Source organism: Python bivittatus, unplaced genomic scaffold (genome assembly GCF_059951505.1).
Source record: "Python bivittatus isolate LINGU-HERP-01145 unplaced genomic scaffold, Pbiv_v1 ctg000000_np1212, whole genome shotgun sequence".
In the NCBI taxonomy this organism is placed as follows: domain Eukaryota; kingdom Metazoa; phylum Chordata; class Lepidosauria; order Squamata; family Pythonidae; genus Python; species Python bivittatus.
The window spans coordinates 5296685-5313527 of record NW_028277028.1 but is presented as its reverse complement, the minus strand read 5'-3'; the positions used below and the strand labels follow the sequence as shown (position 1 = coordinate 5313527).

Below are 16843 nucleotides of genomic sequence, written 5' to 3'. Positions count from 1 at the left end.
AGGGCACAAATTATCTTTAAAAAAAAAGAACTATTAGTTACCTTTCTAGTACACTTTAATGTATATTAAATGGCCCAGAGGCAGATGAGTTATTAACTGAATTCATATAGCCTATTTAGTATTTAATTAACATTTAGGTTTTACAAGGCTTTTTCCCTGGGCCCTCAACTAGGTGCTGGAGAGGCAGTGACAGTGTGACCCATGTCAATGCTTGCTCCTTGGCAGCCCAGTGAAGAGGGAGCAAGCATTGTTTCAAAGCAAGGAATCAGTTTCAGGCATGAGCTGTATTTCCAACCATGTCTCTGGGCTCCAAATACATCCCAGCAAATAAAGTGTGGGTGGCCATCGCTGGGGATTGGGGGTTGCCTTCTGGTGTCTTTATATAGTGGTTGGGGATTGGCTACACCCACCATGGCAACTGTTTTTTGAGTGGGCCCATAACATGCTTTCCATATTCCACATGTACCTTCAGGCCTGAAAAAATTGGGAACCCTGGCCTACTCCATTTACTAAGCAGCAGACATACCAATGTAACCCACATACAGCAAAAAGCCGCCTCACATTTACCTACAGGACAATGTTGTTGTTAGATCAGCAACAGTTGCTTTCACTGTTCCTTTGTTTTGTAGTTTCTGGTTGGTTAAGGAATTCATTCTCCCTGAGTGGGGAAGCATTTGCCTCATTATAAGTGGATTCTTGTTTGTGATGTCTTCCCTTGACTACCCACTCAGCCACTTCTCTTGACTTCTTGGTCACCTCTGCTTCACCTTCCACTGGCACAGCTCACATTCAGTGAAGGAACTTTATTCAAGTATTCTATAGCTTTAAAAGTATATGATGGCATGTCTTCAGCTTCCCCTCAATTTGCCCCCAAGATCTCCCCATTCTTAATGGAGAACACGGAGCTCTGCAATTATTCATATACTTGGCAGTAAAGCAATAGATCTGATGAGTTCCCTCTCTCCAAAACTGTTCTACTCAGGTTGCACAAACTAAAAATTACCCCCTACAAACCAAGAAGTGAACACCTGTTAACTACCAGAACTGATTCCGATTTAATTATAGCATCTAAGCTGGAGGGGACTCATGACTTTTTATCTGCTGATAGGATAACAAACTGATTATAGTGAGCTCTTAGGAATATATCTCATCCTCTTGTTAGATCATAGTATAGTAAAGTTCTTTACTATCAGAAGAAACCCCACTGACAGACGTAATAGTGCAGATATATTATTGCTTCACCATCATTACTAATTCAGAGTACACCTGAATATTAGTTTCTAAACAAGATCTGAAACAGGTGGTCTATGGAGCAACATGCCAACTATGATTGAAGTGAAGTAGTTATGAGTTTCTAGGTATCTTCCTGTTTGACTACCTTACATGATGTAGTAGTCTAATTAAAAGGACTCAATTTTTTCTCCACCCAATTCCCAGGAACAAATTGACTTGGACAAACAACTGAGCAAGCAGAACAGAGAAATACTCCTGACTAAGGAATGCACCATGAACAAAAACTCAGGGTAAAAAAAAAATCACAATCCAGAAAGAGATAAGTAATTGAATAATTAGCAATGAAGAAGGTGAGAAAAAAACCTCCAGAAACAATTGTGTATACAATAGGCAATGAACTGTATTGTATCCAAATGAATTTACAATAAAAGGATAAATATATATAGCAGCCAATATAATTGCAAAACAAATAAAATACCTATTAATATCAGCTTCAAATAGCACATTTCAGCAATCAGTCTGTGTTTGCATACAGTATGTTTTTCCTTTCTGCATTTTTTTGCTTGTACATGATGTATTGCTTTTCATATTTCCTTTTTCTTCATAATAGATATTTGCAGATAACATTCTTTGCCACACTGCATATTTGGGTGTGTTTATCTTGATTGATTTATTGATTTCCTTCTTTCCTGCTGCACTGAGCAGTAAAAAAAACTGCAATGCAGTTTGCAAACCAAACCAGAATATAAGAAGTTAGGAACACAAATTAAAATTATTGATGAAGTAAATACTAAAATTAAAACTTTGATGGCAGATAAATCTCTCTATAGATTTTATGTGGGGGTGTGGGACAATTTCCAAAGGAGTGTATTCCATAATCTGGGAACAGTGCAGGACAAGCCCCCTCCTGTGTCCCACAAGAACAGGCTTCCAACAGAAGGAATATTGCAAAAGGGCTCTCCTGCAGATTTTAACAACCCAATAATTTTACAGTGGGAGAAACAGTCCCTTAGACAATTAGGTCTTGAGTCAATCAGGACTTTAATAATGCATGGTAAGCAATTGGTGACCAGTGCCCATCTTTAGAACAGATGTCACATGAATCTTGTATCTTGTACTAACAATAACTTCTCAACACTGTTTAAGGGTAGACCTACAGACTTACAGTAGTTTGGATGGGATGTAAACAAGGCACAGATAACTGTATATTGCTTAGGAGGAACTGCAGATGGTGCACTAATCTTAATTGTTTGAAAATCGTCACAGTCATCACTTGTTAATCCAGAGGCAATTGAGGATCAAGGAGTTCTCTCAGATGGTGAACCAACTTTCTTGTTTAGGGGGATGGCAACCTCATCCAAACTAAGCTGAACCTCAACCTCAGAGTCCAACTTCCTTTTTATCAATTATCCCTCAATGTCTTCTGGGTTGAATTCCAGTTTGTTCTTCATAATCCAGCCTGTTAATGAAGTTAAGCAACATTTAAGGGTATGAATTTCTCCCTTGGAATTAAATGCTAAGGAGGAAAAGAATAGAGCTGGATGTCATCAGGATACAGAGGAAATGCCATTTCAAATTCCAGGTAATCTTCCCTAGTCATTTCATAGAGACACTCAACAGCATGGGGGATAAGATGGATGGATCCATGTGGGACCCTAAAAATTAGCAGTTCAGGTGTTGAACAATAGTCTCTCATAAACCTTTCTGAACATAGACTGATAGGAAAGATCAGAGTTGTTAAAATGATGCCTCATGGCCAGTTCTGTCAGGTGATCAGTAGGAATATCTTGGTTGATGGTATTAAAAGCTGCTGAGAGGTCTAGTAGAACTGTTTGCAAGTTTGTCCCAGAGAAAATCCTTCTGTGTAGTTACTAAGAGTCACTATCAACTTGATGGCACGCAATCAATCAATGTTTGTAAGTAACATGTGGGAATGTATATGTAGGTGCTAGTTAACTGCTGTCAATTGGCTGTGTTGCCTCCTTTCCCTAATGGGTTTTTCTACATGTTTTGTGATTTCTCTATGTTATTTGCAACCATAGGCATCTGTCAGAAGCTACAATGAAGTTACTGTATGCATCTTGTGATGTCATTGCACAAATGACACAAATTATGTAACTTGCATGTTGAAGTCATGATGCATATGATGTCACTTGCCTCCCTTGCTGCCTCCTTTTGTGGATGTCCGTGTTTGCAATCCATCATAACAACTATGGATTACGTTTCAGATAGGTTGTAGAACACTCTAAGACTATGGAGATATTACGCAGCTTAGTGTAATGTGAAATATTGCAATTGTACAAAAAGGCAATTCTTTGCTGGGTTTCCCTTTCAGAAATACATTTGCTAGATTTATAAAAACAAGTTGGTTGAAAAAAAAGAATTTAAGCACTTACAATTTCATGCACGCTTATGATTGTGACTTATATGTAGAACAGCCCATGGTATTGGTGCAGATGTAACCCTAACAAAACTGATTTGTTTATCCACCCATTTTGGCAGGAGGATTCAAGCATACACCAGTGCCAAACATATACTGTAAGCAAGCCTAATTAATGAGGGAAAAGAATACATTTACTGTATTTGTCACAGAAATTGATACAGGTTGTTGGGAGACAAATTCCTTGCATTTTGCTGCCTGAGATGATGATGGCAATGATGTGATGACGTTGATGTTAACTGGTACATTTAAAAGCATTCCTTCCTGGGCTTGAATTCCTCTGGAAACCTTTTTATGATTATAAATAAATCTGAATCTGTTGCAAGAATGAATTCTACTAAGAGCGGGCGGGGACTCATATTTGTACTGTCTGGGCTGGATAATAAGGCTCTGTCATCTTTAAAGACTTTTTAGGAGCTGCCAGAAAGACTGTCTAATGATAGGGCAACCTATCAGGACTCTGAGGAAAACAATATTAGGCACATTTTTTAGACTTTCTGAATTTGTTTATTTATTTATGTAATGCATTTAATTACAGTATTTATATGCTGCTCCAATTCAAGACTCTGGATGGCCTATAAATCATAACATCCAATCCAGACGAGCATTTGCTTCATCTAATATAATATACATTCATCCATGGACTGGTAAGTCTCCTTTTTAGATGTTGCTTTGGTTATGACTTAATTCTGCAGCCAAGCAGATCATTTCTCAACCTGAATCTCCATTTATTATTGAGAGACAGCTAGACAATCCTAACTTAGGGCTGCTGTACAGATTACTAAGGTAACGCATAGGAAGTACTTTGAAGACTCTAAAATGTTACATATTAGATTTTGTAATAGCATAAACAACCTGACACCACCATACTTCAGGAAATGTATTATAGCTATCACTAGAACCATCCAAATACTAACCAGGTCTAGTCCTGCTTAGCCTTTTTGGAGATCGTTCAGTTGACTAGATCTGGCACACATGCAAATATGAAAGAAGCATCAATTTTTTTTTAATCCGCACTCAATTGTTACCGATTCTGCGGCGACTGCCTGGACGAGTCCCTGCAGTTTTCAAGGCAAGGTGTTTTGGAAGTGGTTTGCCAGTGCCTCCTTCCTAGAGCAGAGCCCAGCTGGCAAGCGCAGGAGGCGGGGTTTCCGTTGCTTCACGCCTTTTTCGGGTGTGCGTGGCTTCTGCATTACCGGCAACTGCTCCCGTCTCCTTTGCAAGGTGCCACCAGCATTTTTCCTCCCACCAGGGTGAGAGTACCCATTTATCTACTCACTTAAGTTTTCGTGCTGCTGGGTTGACAGGAGCTGGGGAGGAAACAGGAGCTCACTCTGCTGTGTGGAGCTGGGCTCGAACCACTGAAGTGTCGACCATTTCTGGCTGGCAACTTTCAGCGTCATTAAGCCGCTGCGCCACCACGTCCCCCAAAAGAAGCATCATATCCCCTTGCAAATTTAAGGAGATTTGGTGAATTCTATAAATTATTGGGAGCAGTGGCAAAGATAGTAACTTTTTTCTCAACTGCAAGTAAGGTTCATAAATTTAATTCTAAAGTCACTTATACCAACATTATATTATCACAAAGCATTGTTCCAAACAGGCATTTTTGGGAAAAGAAAGTGGTTATCAATACATTGCAAGTGATAAGAGCTTGAAGGTTGTTTGTGATGGTGGCAGAAAATTATTAATAAAGGAAAACTGTCTGCCTCTGTTATTAAATATATGTCCCTCTACTTGTGAAAACTAACCTCTAGGGGGAAAAATCAAAATGGGCTTCTGAATTCATTGCTATCAAATTGCATGACAGATTGCGGATGGAAACATTTCTTCTAAATGTTAGAAAGGTCTTTGCCCATGTTTACTACCTTCCTCAATTCTAATGGTGAGAAGTTTTTGGTTGCATAGTCTTTGATTACAAAGATCCACCTTTGTCTATATTACACAATGCACAACATAACAACATGACATGGCATGACATATTATTGGAAATTATGAAATTATGGAACTAATAATCCAAAAGTGACAGAATGTTTGAATGTAGTTTATAATCAAAGAGTACTGTAAACAGAAGAATTCACTTGGAAAAGATTCTTGGTTGTTAAGAGTTAGCTAAAGTAGCAGCCTAACTCTACCAGGTAATCTGTTATGTCTACAGATGAACGTAAGATGGCAGCATTTCAAAAAAGTACTGAAATATAAAATAGAAAATGTTCTTTCATTCTGATCACTTTGCTCACTTTGTTATTTTATTTTAATTCAGCAGCATTAAATCATTATCGAAACTGATTTTATCAAGACTAATGACTAGTTCAATCTATCAGCATGTTATACTTGGCAAAATGCAGCTGGGTTAGTAGTGAGCAGTATGGAAAACCTGTCCTAAAGAAATGGAATGAAAGGGAAAGAAGGAGATGTGATGCTTTCTCCACAAATGCGTTTTGTAGACAGGCAGGCAGGCAGGAGTTGTTTAACTAAGACCAAATGTTTTTTTTACACTATTAGACATTTATGTTAGGGAAGTATCTACAGCTCATCAAATCAATTCTGATGCTGTACAGATTCTTTTTTTCCCTTGGGTTTGAAAATGTTATTTTTTAAATATATATATTTTTATATCAAACTCAGTAATAGAAAAAAACTATATACCTATATAACCACATTAATAATGTGACTAAAGAAGGAGGAGGAGGGAGGGCTGGGCTATTATATAATTAGTGAAACAATTAAAAATCATTGACAAAATTGCTCAGAAGTATAATTCTTTGTCCCTTTGAAAAAGACTAACATCAAGAAACAATGCATATGAGTAATTCGTTGTTGCAAATTATGTATAGAGTTCACCTGAATGTATGGTGTAATCATGATATGGCTATCTTTAAAAACTCCAGAAACATCTAGAGATATTTCAAATACTAAGGACAGAGCTAAGAGGAACATCCATTCCTTACATGCAGTGACCAGTCAAAAGTTACATTAACAAGCCTGTTGATTTCAATGTGTCAATAATAGGATGAGCTCAGATTGGCTGAATTAATGTTCCATGTTCTGAATTGCATTTCTAACAGCATAGCAATTGTAACTAGCCTTTATTAATGATTCTGTGTGGTATTCAATATTCACAAAAATTGAATTTTCTGTTGCAGTAACCTCATTCTAAAATCAAAAGAAATTAATGTTACATTCTTTAGAACAATTTTCCACTGATTTACAGGAACAGGACACTTACATTTATTATTCCAAAAGCCATATGAAGTAGTAATACCACTGTCATCAAATTCCTTTTGTTTCTCATAAAGATGTGTTACTGGTTTAGGAGCCTCAGCTGATTCCTTCAAAATCTCTGGAACTTCAAAAGCAGTGATAGCATGAGGACTAGTGGGCTTCCCTGTGCAGTTGGTTGGCCACTGTGAGAACAGGCAGCTTGATGAGACAGGCCAAGGGTCTGATCCAGCTGTTCTTCAGTGCAACAAACAAATGCTTAAGTTAGAAAAACTGCCAAAAAACACTCTGATTTTAAGGTCTATGATAAAACTGATTCTTATGAACTGAGTTGGTCTAAAGTAATAACAGTATAATAGGTCCAGTTTACCCCAAACATATTTGCAAACATTTCATGAATATATACATACCTGCCTATGATGCTATTCCATTTAGGGTAAGCAATGTTATGCAGAGGGTAGAAAAGGAGTAAGAAATAGTGAGCCAGAAAAAGTAAAGGCATGAGATAAGAAACAGAAAAGGAGACATAGCTAAACCTAATTTATATCAACACTGTTCGCTATCCATCTCTCTTTCTATCCTTGCAAATCATTGTTGTTTCCACCACAGCCATGGACCAATTCATATACTGCCTTTTGTTCTTTAAACTCTGTTTTTCAGGATTTTATTAGCCCCAGGCAACCACAGCTTTCTCAGACATCTTCTTCCTGTCAACCCATTCACTCTTCCTGAAAAAAACATGGGTTTGCAATCAGATTTCCATTCTTTATTTTGATATGACCAAATCTTCTCAACATACCTGTTTATACTGGTCACTGTTCAGTCCACATTAATTCTGCACTCATACATTTTTGACCCTGTCTCGTTTCACCACATATACTTCTTAAGGACCTCATTCTACTGCATTTAGCTTCTCTGGACATACATAACTCTCCCTTTCATACAACAAAGTGGGCACCATTAATTAAGTTTGGAACTTCTTATAATACTATTTTTATTCTGTTTTATTTTATTACATCTGTTTTTAATTATTTTTTAGATCCTATTATACTTATTTTTTTTGATAGATATAGATATGTATGTGTGTATATAACAGTTCTGCTATTAGATATTTTATTGTATCTGGCCTTAGGGCTGTAATAAACTGATTGATTGACAAACTGGGCAGAAACATGCTGTTATACAGAGTACTTTAACTTCTTTTAACAAATATTCATTCTTCACCACATATTACCCCACTACCTTTCTACCAGCATTTGCACATTTTAAATTTTCTCCATTTCCCCATCTTTAGTAACCATCCATCTACTTGGTCTAGCTTTTCCCCATTTCTTAAAATTTTTAATAATTCCTTACATTTTTTCTATCGAACACAACTACCTTGGTCTTTGATACCTTAATTTTCTTTCAGATCTATACTCCTTGTTGCATCATACAAACTAGCTAACATTTGCTGGATAACATTGGAGTTCACAGTCAAAGACATGGCACCATCTGTATAAAAAAGTAAATGTATACAAGTGATGTCATGTTGTCCCCAACCAACACACATCTAATGTCTTCATAAGCTTTCCTTATATATTTATCCATAAATACATGAAACAGCCAAGAGGACATCAGACATTCTTGTATCCCTGTACAGTGCTGAACCATTGGCTAAACATTACATTCATTGTTACAAATGCTTTATTTTCATTATATACCACTTTTATCACATTCAGCAAGCAAATTCTAACTTCATATTCTCACAAAACATTCCATGAGTCAAGCCCATTTGCTATCATACACTTTCTCTAAATCAGTAAACCTATGATAAATGTTCTTGCATGCATGCATTTCTCAATGACTTGCTGAAGAGCAAAAATGTGATCTACACACCTCCTGCCCAGTATAAAGTCAAGTTTTGCTCATTGTCACCTCTTGTACTCTTTTGGTTACAATTCTGCCGATATTGCCAAAAGCACTTTTAAACTGTAGTTTTTCCACATACTCACACTTCTTTCCTTTTTCTTCCATGTCCATTTTTCCCAGGTTTTATGTGAGAACTGGTTCTGGCAAGACAAGAAGCAAACACCCTGTAAGCAGACTAGTTGGTTACGACCACAAGGCCAAAGGAGAAAAGCCTCGAGTCTACCGCACTACATGGGTGTGAGAATGAAGTGCAAGAGTTAGGACACTGATTTCACTATAAATAGGGCTTGCATGTCATACACAGTAGTCAGTGGCATTCTTTTGTACTGGCTTCATGAATTCTTGCAGCAAAGTAGCTATGTATCCTTGACTCCCTGCCTATGCCATTTCCAGGTCTAGAATCTGCCAAAAGAAATTGATAATAATTCCAGTGATGCTTTATTCCCACTTTTACAGGAATAAATAATCGCCAAAAGTTTCTAGACCCCAACTATGATGAGTGACTGTCATGCTATCATGCTGACCAGTAACCAGGATGTTAATGCCTAGGTCTGGTATTGGAGCCCTGTGGCAGTCCAGACAAATCACGTGAACCAGGCAGTGAACCAGTTAGTGCAAAAAGTGCTCCAGACGCACCAGTGCCAGCTGTGGCAGTAGTCCCCAGGCCCAAATTCTTGGACCAATAATAGCAGCAGTTTCTACAGCTGTGCTGCTAAGCTCCCCTGGTTCTTTGCCGTACAAGTATGATGGAAGACCTGAGAGGCTTACAACCTTGATCGCTCAATGCAAAATATATTTTTCCTTGAGACTGGGAGAATTGTCCACAGACTGCTCCAGAGTTGGATTTGTGATTGGCCGCTTGACTGGAGGTGGGGGGCTGCAAAATGGCAACCCCACTCCTGGAGCATTACAGCCCCCATATGGACAATTACCCTAATTCTTGTCCAGATGGGAGCTGCCTTCAGTGGTCCCACCAGATGGGCAAAAGTATGGGCATATAAAATATTGTAACACCTGTTTATGTGTAACATGCTACTGCTAATACTTCTGTGAATATGTATGTCATAAACTAGACTTTACTAGACTTGCAACTTTCTGGCTTGATCCATTTGCATTAGTGATCTCTCTTGCATCTCTTTTAAAATCACTGCTGCAGTCACTTGACTTGCAGTCTGCATAAACAACCATAAACTCTATTTCTGGGCAGTTTTAAAGCAGTCTGGCTCAGTATTAACTCCCTGCCTCCAGGTGATAAAAGCAAAATAACAACAGGCTACATTGCATGCCTAATGTACTGTACTTTTGTTCCTTTGGACAAACTATGAAGGTGACAATAAAAGGAATAATTTACAGATAGAAATGGAATGACCCACTTTACACAGCAATGAAAAGTTTCTTGAAATAATATATTTTATGTAATTCCCTAATTTGCTTCACAATTTGAGAAGACTAATGCATTTGATAAATTTCCTTTTCAAAAACAAAGAAACGAGGACTACAATAGCAAAACTTTCATTTAATAAGAGATCTTGGGGCAAGGCAAATTCACTAATGCATCAAAAATGAGTATATCGTAAGTTAAAGACATACAGCATAAGCGATAAAGACAATTTACATCCTAACAGGTAGTGTTCATTCACAATTTATCCTCCTGTTTTTTTTAACTAGATGTTTCAGTCTTAATCCTTTTTCTCTGTTTACCTGTATTCCATATAACTATAAAGAGGCCTCCCAACTACGCTATGAATCCACTGAAATCTCTCCTGTATTGCAAAAATCACAATGTTTCAGTTTGCTGTCACTCAACTGACTTCACTCCAGTTAAGGGAAGTAAAGTGTTGCCATTGGGAAAAGCAAAAGGCCAAGCCAAAGACCCCACCCACCGTTCCTGATACAGAAGTCCTGTAAAATTCATGTCTCCCCTTTACATATTCAGCAATGGACTTTTAAAAAGTAATTCTCAGATTTTGTAGCTTCAATTTTCCCTTTAAACAAATTATCCTGCTTACTTCCTTTGACAGGCTTCCCACAGTCCCATCACTTTCATAGCCCCATAATCAGGAGATCATTCCAAAATTTTTATCCCCCCCCCCTTTTTCAGCTGCTTTAAAAAGTCAATTTCCCTCTCTATAATTTGCCCCAATTATTCTGTTCTATTGGGGCAGACTGGCATTTCCATGAGAGTCTTCCTCATTATTCTTCCCCTTCTCTGCTTCGCTACATACAGTAGCAAACTTTGACATATTTCTACCTTGCAAGCAGCCTGTTTTTCAGAGGGCTTGTGGGCTTATCTACTCAACCCCCAACACTGCCTAAAAGATGCTTGGCTAACCATGTTTCAGGACCTGTCTTACGATGCTGCCTTCATCACACCTCCAGCCCGTAGCTACCTGTTTATTTATTTATTTGTTATATTTATACTTGCTGCAACTGCGAGACTGTTCAGCTGATCCAAGGTTAAAGTGGTGTTTCCCATCTTCTCTTGATACAAGCTTTGTTGTTTGTACAGTTTCTGGTGCTTCAACACAACAAAGTCAGGGGTTTGGACCTGAGCATCCCCCACTGGCTGCTTTCAGCTGCAGTGTACATGTTCCCTCCCTTCCGGTCACTGGGCACTGCTCTCCATGGCTGGTGCTGCTGGACTGATATGACCCCTGGCTAACAGTTACTCACACAAGATTTGGCTAGTGGTTTCCAAAGTGAAAGCCAGATTCTATGAATCTTCTATATTAACATGTGTTTACCACTCTTGTGAAACAGCACTAGATGTCTAGATCTAGATTTTTGTTGACTGACCAGTCCAGAGAGGAGGAAAGACAAGAAATTATTCTGGATTTTCCATCTCTTCTTAAGTTCTCAAAATTTCATTTCTGCCCTGCATAAAATACAGCTATTCAGATGACTATCTGCTAATTTGGTTGACTCTCAAAAGACTCATACTGTTTTCATAGTAGACAAATACATGACTTTTTGGAGGGGTGAAGGGAAAGAGGGAGGGATTTTTGTCAGTATAAGACTCATGCATCATGAGGTGAGGTGAGGTGAGGTGAGGTGAGGTGAGGTGAGGTGAGGTGAGGTGAGGTGAGGTGAGGTGAGGTGAGGTGAGATGATATTGGGACTGTGGACTAGGACTAAGGAGAGTAATTGATTATCCAGCTTGGAAGCAGCTTGGAGGCAATGAAGACTAACATTGAGTGGTTGGCATGTTAGTATGTTCTGAATGCAGTGCAATGAATATCAACATAAAAATGCAAAGTGCAGTCATCAAAGCTAATCCATGTGCAGTTAGCTCTGTGTGCTAAAGCCTGGGATAACTGATGTGCTAGTCAGTTGGAAAGTGAGCCCACCTAGATTTATTCTCCAACATTTATTTCTTGTTCTGAAAACATCGATGAATCTTGGTTGCTTCTATAGGAAGTGGAAGTATCTTAACTTGGCACTTCCATACAAAGACTCTGGGTCAGATCAAAAATAGCTCAGAGCTCTGTGACCTCATAATGTCAGCCATGTTTGAGAACTGAGCCAAATTATTCTGATTCAGTGGCAGGGTATTTGCTGGCTCAATGTAATGCCTCAGCTCTGGGAAGCTTGTGAGCAGTCGATTGTCCTATTTGTGGGAACTCTTCTTCACCACAACTCCTGGCTCTGAGGCTCCAGCCACCCTCATTTTCTTTCAAGGGAAAGGTGGCTTAGTGGCTTTGCAGCTTCCTCTCAGAGGAAGCACTTGGGGGCAGGGTGGGTGGAGATTGAATACAACTGGACAAATGCCTACAAAATGAAGTAAGGACAAGAGTGGAATATGTGTATGTGTAAGGAAGCAGCTTATTTTACTTCCCTTTTTTGTGCAAAGTGGGATGAGGAATTTTTGTTACTATTAGAACTGTAGCAGCTTAGGACAGGTCAGTTCCTTGTTCTTAGCGTTGCAAGATTAGCTGAAGAGAAATTAAGGAATGGAAAGGGTGGCAGAGCTGATTTCTTTCACAGTCTGTTGTATGTTGCAGCCTAAAAAGGTGCTTAAAACATTGCATCTTTCTTTCTTTGAGAGGTATAATGTTTCCTGCCTCCCATGTCAGGTGGAGGAATATCTTACCTTCCATCATGCCAGGTGACCTTTTTTTGGTGTAGATCCCAATTATTTAGAGATACACTATCTGGAAACATTATTCCAGCCTTTATTAGAGGCTGACAGAAAAAAATATCCATCCATGAGATTAAACCTTCATTATTGTGACCTCATGCTTGTGAACTAAAGATGAGCCTGTTCAGCAAGAAGAACATGAGGCCATTGGATACTAGTTGCTTAAAAGCTGCATCTCAGCTTCCAGGCTAAAAGTAATGCCCAGTACTGCCCAATTCAGGGTAAAAATGCTACAATCAGGATTCAGAATCCTGGAATAGTTCTTTTTTGTCTTATGATCTAAAGACAGGTAAGGTCGAGGTTAAAGTGTTGGACTGGTTCCAGGGACATCTGTATTCATAGGCAACCATGGAGTTCACTGGGGAACTTTGGACCAGTCACTATTTCTCTGTCCATCCAGTCTCGCAGAAATACTGCTGTGAAACTAAGCCTACCTCATGGAGCTTTGATGTAATGAGATATACTGTATGTATAACTGCTTCCTTGAACTTCTAGAGAAGAAGTGGGATATAAAGATAAGAATTAGTAAGTAGATAGGTGTCTAAAGATTTTGCTCAAGAAGAATGGATAAGTTTTATTCTCCTTTATGTGTTTCTGATGAAATAATAACATTTGCTTTTGTAAATTTGGTCTGCTGGAAGCTTGAATATACCATAAGTGTGAGCCAACACACCCATTATTTGAACAACAATGAATTTCATATATTATACCATGGTATGATTATACAGTGCTTCAGAAGTTTTCATACTTGCTTCCCACTCTGTCCAAATACTGGAATTGTAGCTTCCTGAAAGTGTCAAGAATTCTCAGTGTCAGAGATTCCCACTAACCTCCTACAATACTACAATTCACAGGAGTCCTTGGAGAAAGGAAATGACATAGGCATAATTTATTAATGTATTTATCATCCCGCTTTTGGACCAAATAGGGCCCCCAAGGCAACATGCACAAGGAAACAATATATTAAAGCAGATTAAGATGTGACACTAAATTAAAAGCTGAGCTATCATTAAATTGCAGTAAACAAAATTAACCCCAATCAAAAACCATGACATGGACAAAGCAGAAAAGGTTCTCCCATAAAGCTGGGCAAGGATGGGTACAGTCTCTCCACCCTAGTTTGTGTGTGGGGAGCATGATCACCCAGATATGTGAGAGAATGTGAACTATAAATATTCCTGTTTGTTCAACTTGAAGACAGCATCTTCTTTAAATTAAGCTTGATTTATGATGACTTCATGGATATGTTGATGTAGTTTTCTTGGCAACACTGGCTTGTTTCTTCCAGTTTTTTTCTAGCTTCCCAGGCTAATCTACAGCTCTGTTATTCCATGGTTGTCTCTTATCCAAATACTGACCAGGATTAGCTTTTTTGAATCAACTGCTTTTACCTTTAAGGTCAGCTAGATGCTGTTACCCTTCTGGGTTTGTGCCCTTATATTGTCAAGTTGCTCGGAAGTGTCCTTTTCCGATGGCACATGCCTGGAAGGTCAGGAGCCTCAACTCTGAAACCCAAGGGGCCAATATCTTATGACACAATATCAATGCATGCACTTGAAGTGAGCTTTTTTACTTCAAGTGATGCCTCTGGGGCATTTTTGATATGCAGACCTGAGATGTGCTGGGTCAAGAGCAATCTCTATGTGCATACAGACAACCCATTCATCTCCCTCCTTCTTAGAAATCTAGCAGTAATTCTGAGCAGAGTCACTGGGAAAGGTAGAAGGCTTACTCCATTTTACGTGTGCCTCTGCTAAAGGTTGCTAGTTTTTTATTGTCTTGGAAGGTGAGATTAGCAATATTTAGCCAGTTTTTCAAAGCTGGCGGGTGGCAGAGATGGTATTCTCCCCTGCCCCCCAGGACCCTGTCAAAACAGCAATTACCTCACTGCTGTTGGGGAAGTGGGGAAGAAGCAGCATTCTGTGGCAGGCCATGAAATAGAAGACAGGGGAGCCTATCCCCCCCCCCTTTTTAAAATAATTTTTATTGAAGAAATGTTTAACAAAGGAAAAACTATAAGAGAAAATAATGATAAAGAAAAATAGTAAATCGTGAGAAAAGAAAATAGAAAAAGAAATAGAAAAGGAAAAGGAAAAGGAAAGGGAAAAGAAAGAAAAGGAAAAGAAGGATTATAAAGAAGCGGTTTATAGATACATTTATATTCTGCCTTCTCTCTCTAAGGTTACATCATAATTTTGTTCTTTCCATAAGCTACCCTTTCTAATCTTCAACCCCATAAATCACAAGTCCATTTTTCTCTTTTTTCAGCAAAAAGTCCATAAGGGGGTTCCAGTCACTAATAAGCCTGTTTGCTTCAAAATTAATTTGGCTAATGTTTCACCAATACATCAGTCTCGATGGAGTCATCCAGTTTCTCTGGCTGTCTTCTCTGCTTGGTTAAATATAATGAATGGCTCCACGAAGGCTGACATATCACTTGTTTCATCCATGAAGCCTATTGACTGCCTCAGGGCCTCACCACTAACAAGTAGATTCTTTTTCTGGATCATAGTTTGGATCCTGATTGGTCAGCTGACTCCAGAAGAATGCCTGGGAAAGTAGAAACAGCCTTTAGGAACACATACCCATGCTGCACTATAGGGAGTATATCTCCTCTTTCCCGGTGAGTACTCGAGGTGATGACTTCCTTGGATTGTTGTGCTTAAGCAGGTTTTTCTTTCAGGTCAGGAAAGAACAGCTTCCCTGAAATGTGGATGGATGGATGGATGGATGGATGGATGGATGGATGGATGGATGGAGAGAGATACAGCATATACTTAGACTCTAAGAGGAATCAAAGTGTTTTCTGCAAGCATGTGCATGCTCCAGCACAGAGAGTTGGCCACACAAAGGGTGCCAACATGGGGCTTTGATGCATTCCCACAGCAGTTCTACCTTAAACTATGACTTATACAACAAAAAATAATATTTAGAATTTATCGGACTCCAGTATGTCTGTATAGAAAAGGATTGTCAAAAACAGTATTTTGTTGGAGATGTAATTAGGACAATGCCTCTTTAAAGCATAAGTAGGACAGACAGTCAGGAGGCTAGCAGAGCACATCCATGAACATCAACTAGCAGTCAGAGGACATGATGAAAACTTCTTAATCTCAAACACACAGACAGACTTAACCATAGTTTCAACTGGGAAACTGTCAGCATCTTAGGCCAAGCTAAATCCAAAAATGCGAGGGAATTCTTGGAAGCTTGGTATTCAGACAAGTCAGCCATCAACAGGCACATAGAGATAAACAACATCTACACGCTATTCAAGAGAGACAATAAAAAGGAAAACAAAAGACCAGAACATCTCACCAGCAATCATCACCCAGATAAGCTGAGATTAACACCAAGACTATCACCAGACATACAATCAAGCAGTAAACAATACCCTAATCAAGGAACTACCAAGGAAAAGAAAAAAAAGAAAAAGAAAAAAAATCCCACCCTCACCAACATGGGCATGGCATGCCACTGTATAAAAAAGAGAGCAACCCCCCATTCCATTCTAGCACTGAAGATGTTACCTAGCTGGGCAATGAAACATTTGCAAGAAAACAGCCAAGCTCAGAGAACCCCAAGGACTCCACAGTTCAACCGTGAGCTACATATATTCTCTTCTATTGATATTAACAATTTTTAAATCTTTGTTGTATTTTTTCACTTTTCTGTTAAACCACTTTTATGTATTTTTTCTTCTTTTTGTAATCAAAAATAATAATAAAAAAACATACCACCCATAGGAGGTGAGAGGGGATTATATGTGTGTGTGTGTGTCTCTGTGTGTGTGTATGCTTTCTAATGTTATACTCAACTTTGTATGAAAAAGTCCAATAACTTTATGCTTGTAACATTGATATCCTAACTTGTAATTAATATTGACAGAACATATCTTT

The 16843-nt window shown here is 38.7% G+C and overlaps 1 long non-coding RNA gene across 1 annotated transcript in view; it reads left to right on the top strand.

Moving 5' to 3' along the window:
- The window catches only part of LOC148217208 (uncharacterized), a 49053-nt gene extending 38664 nt beyond the window's left edge, over window positions 1–10389 (top strand). Inside the window, exons 4-5 of the long non-coding RNA XR_015796481.1 lie at window positions 1438–4320; window positions 8927–10389. This is a non-coding gene — a long non-coding RNA (uncharacterized LOC148217208). The remainder of the gene's footprint in view (window positions 1–1437; window positions 4321–8926) is intronic.
- The last annotated feature ends 6454 nt before the right edge of the window (window positions 10390–16843 follow it).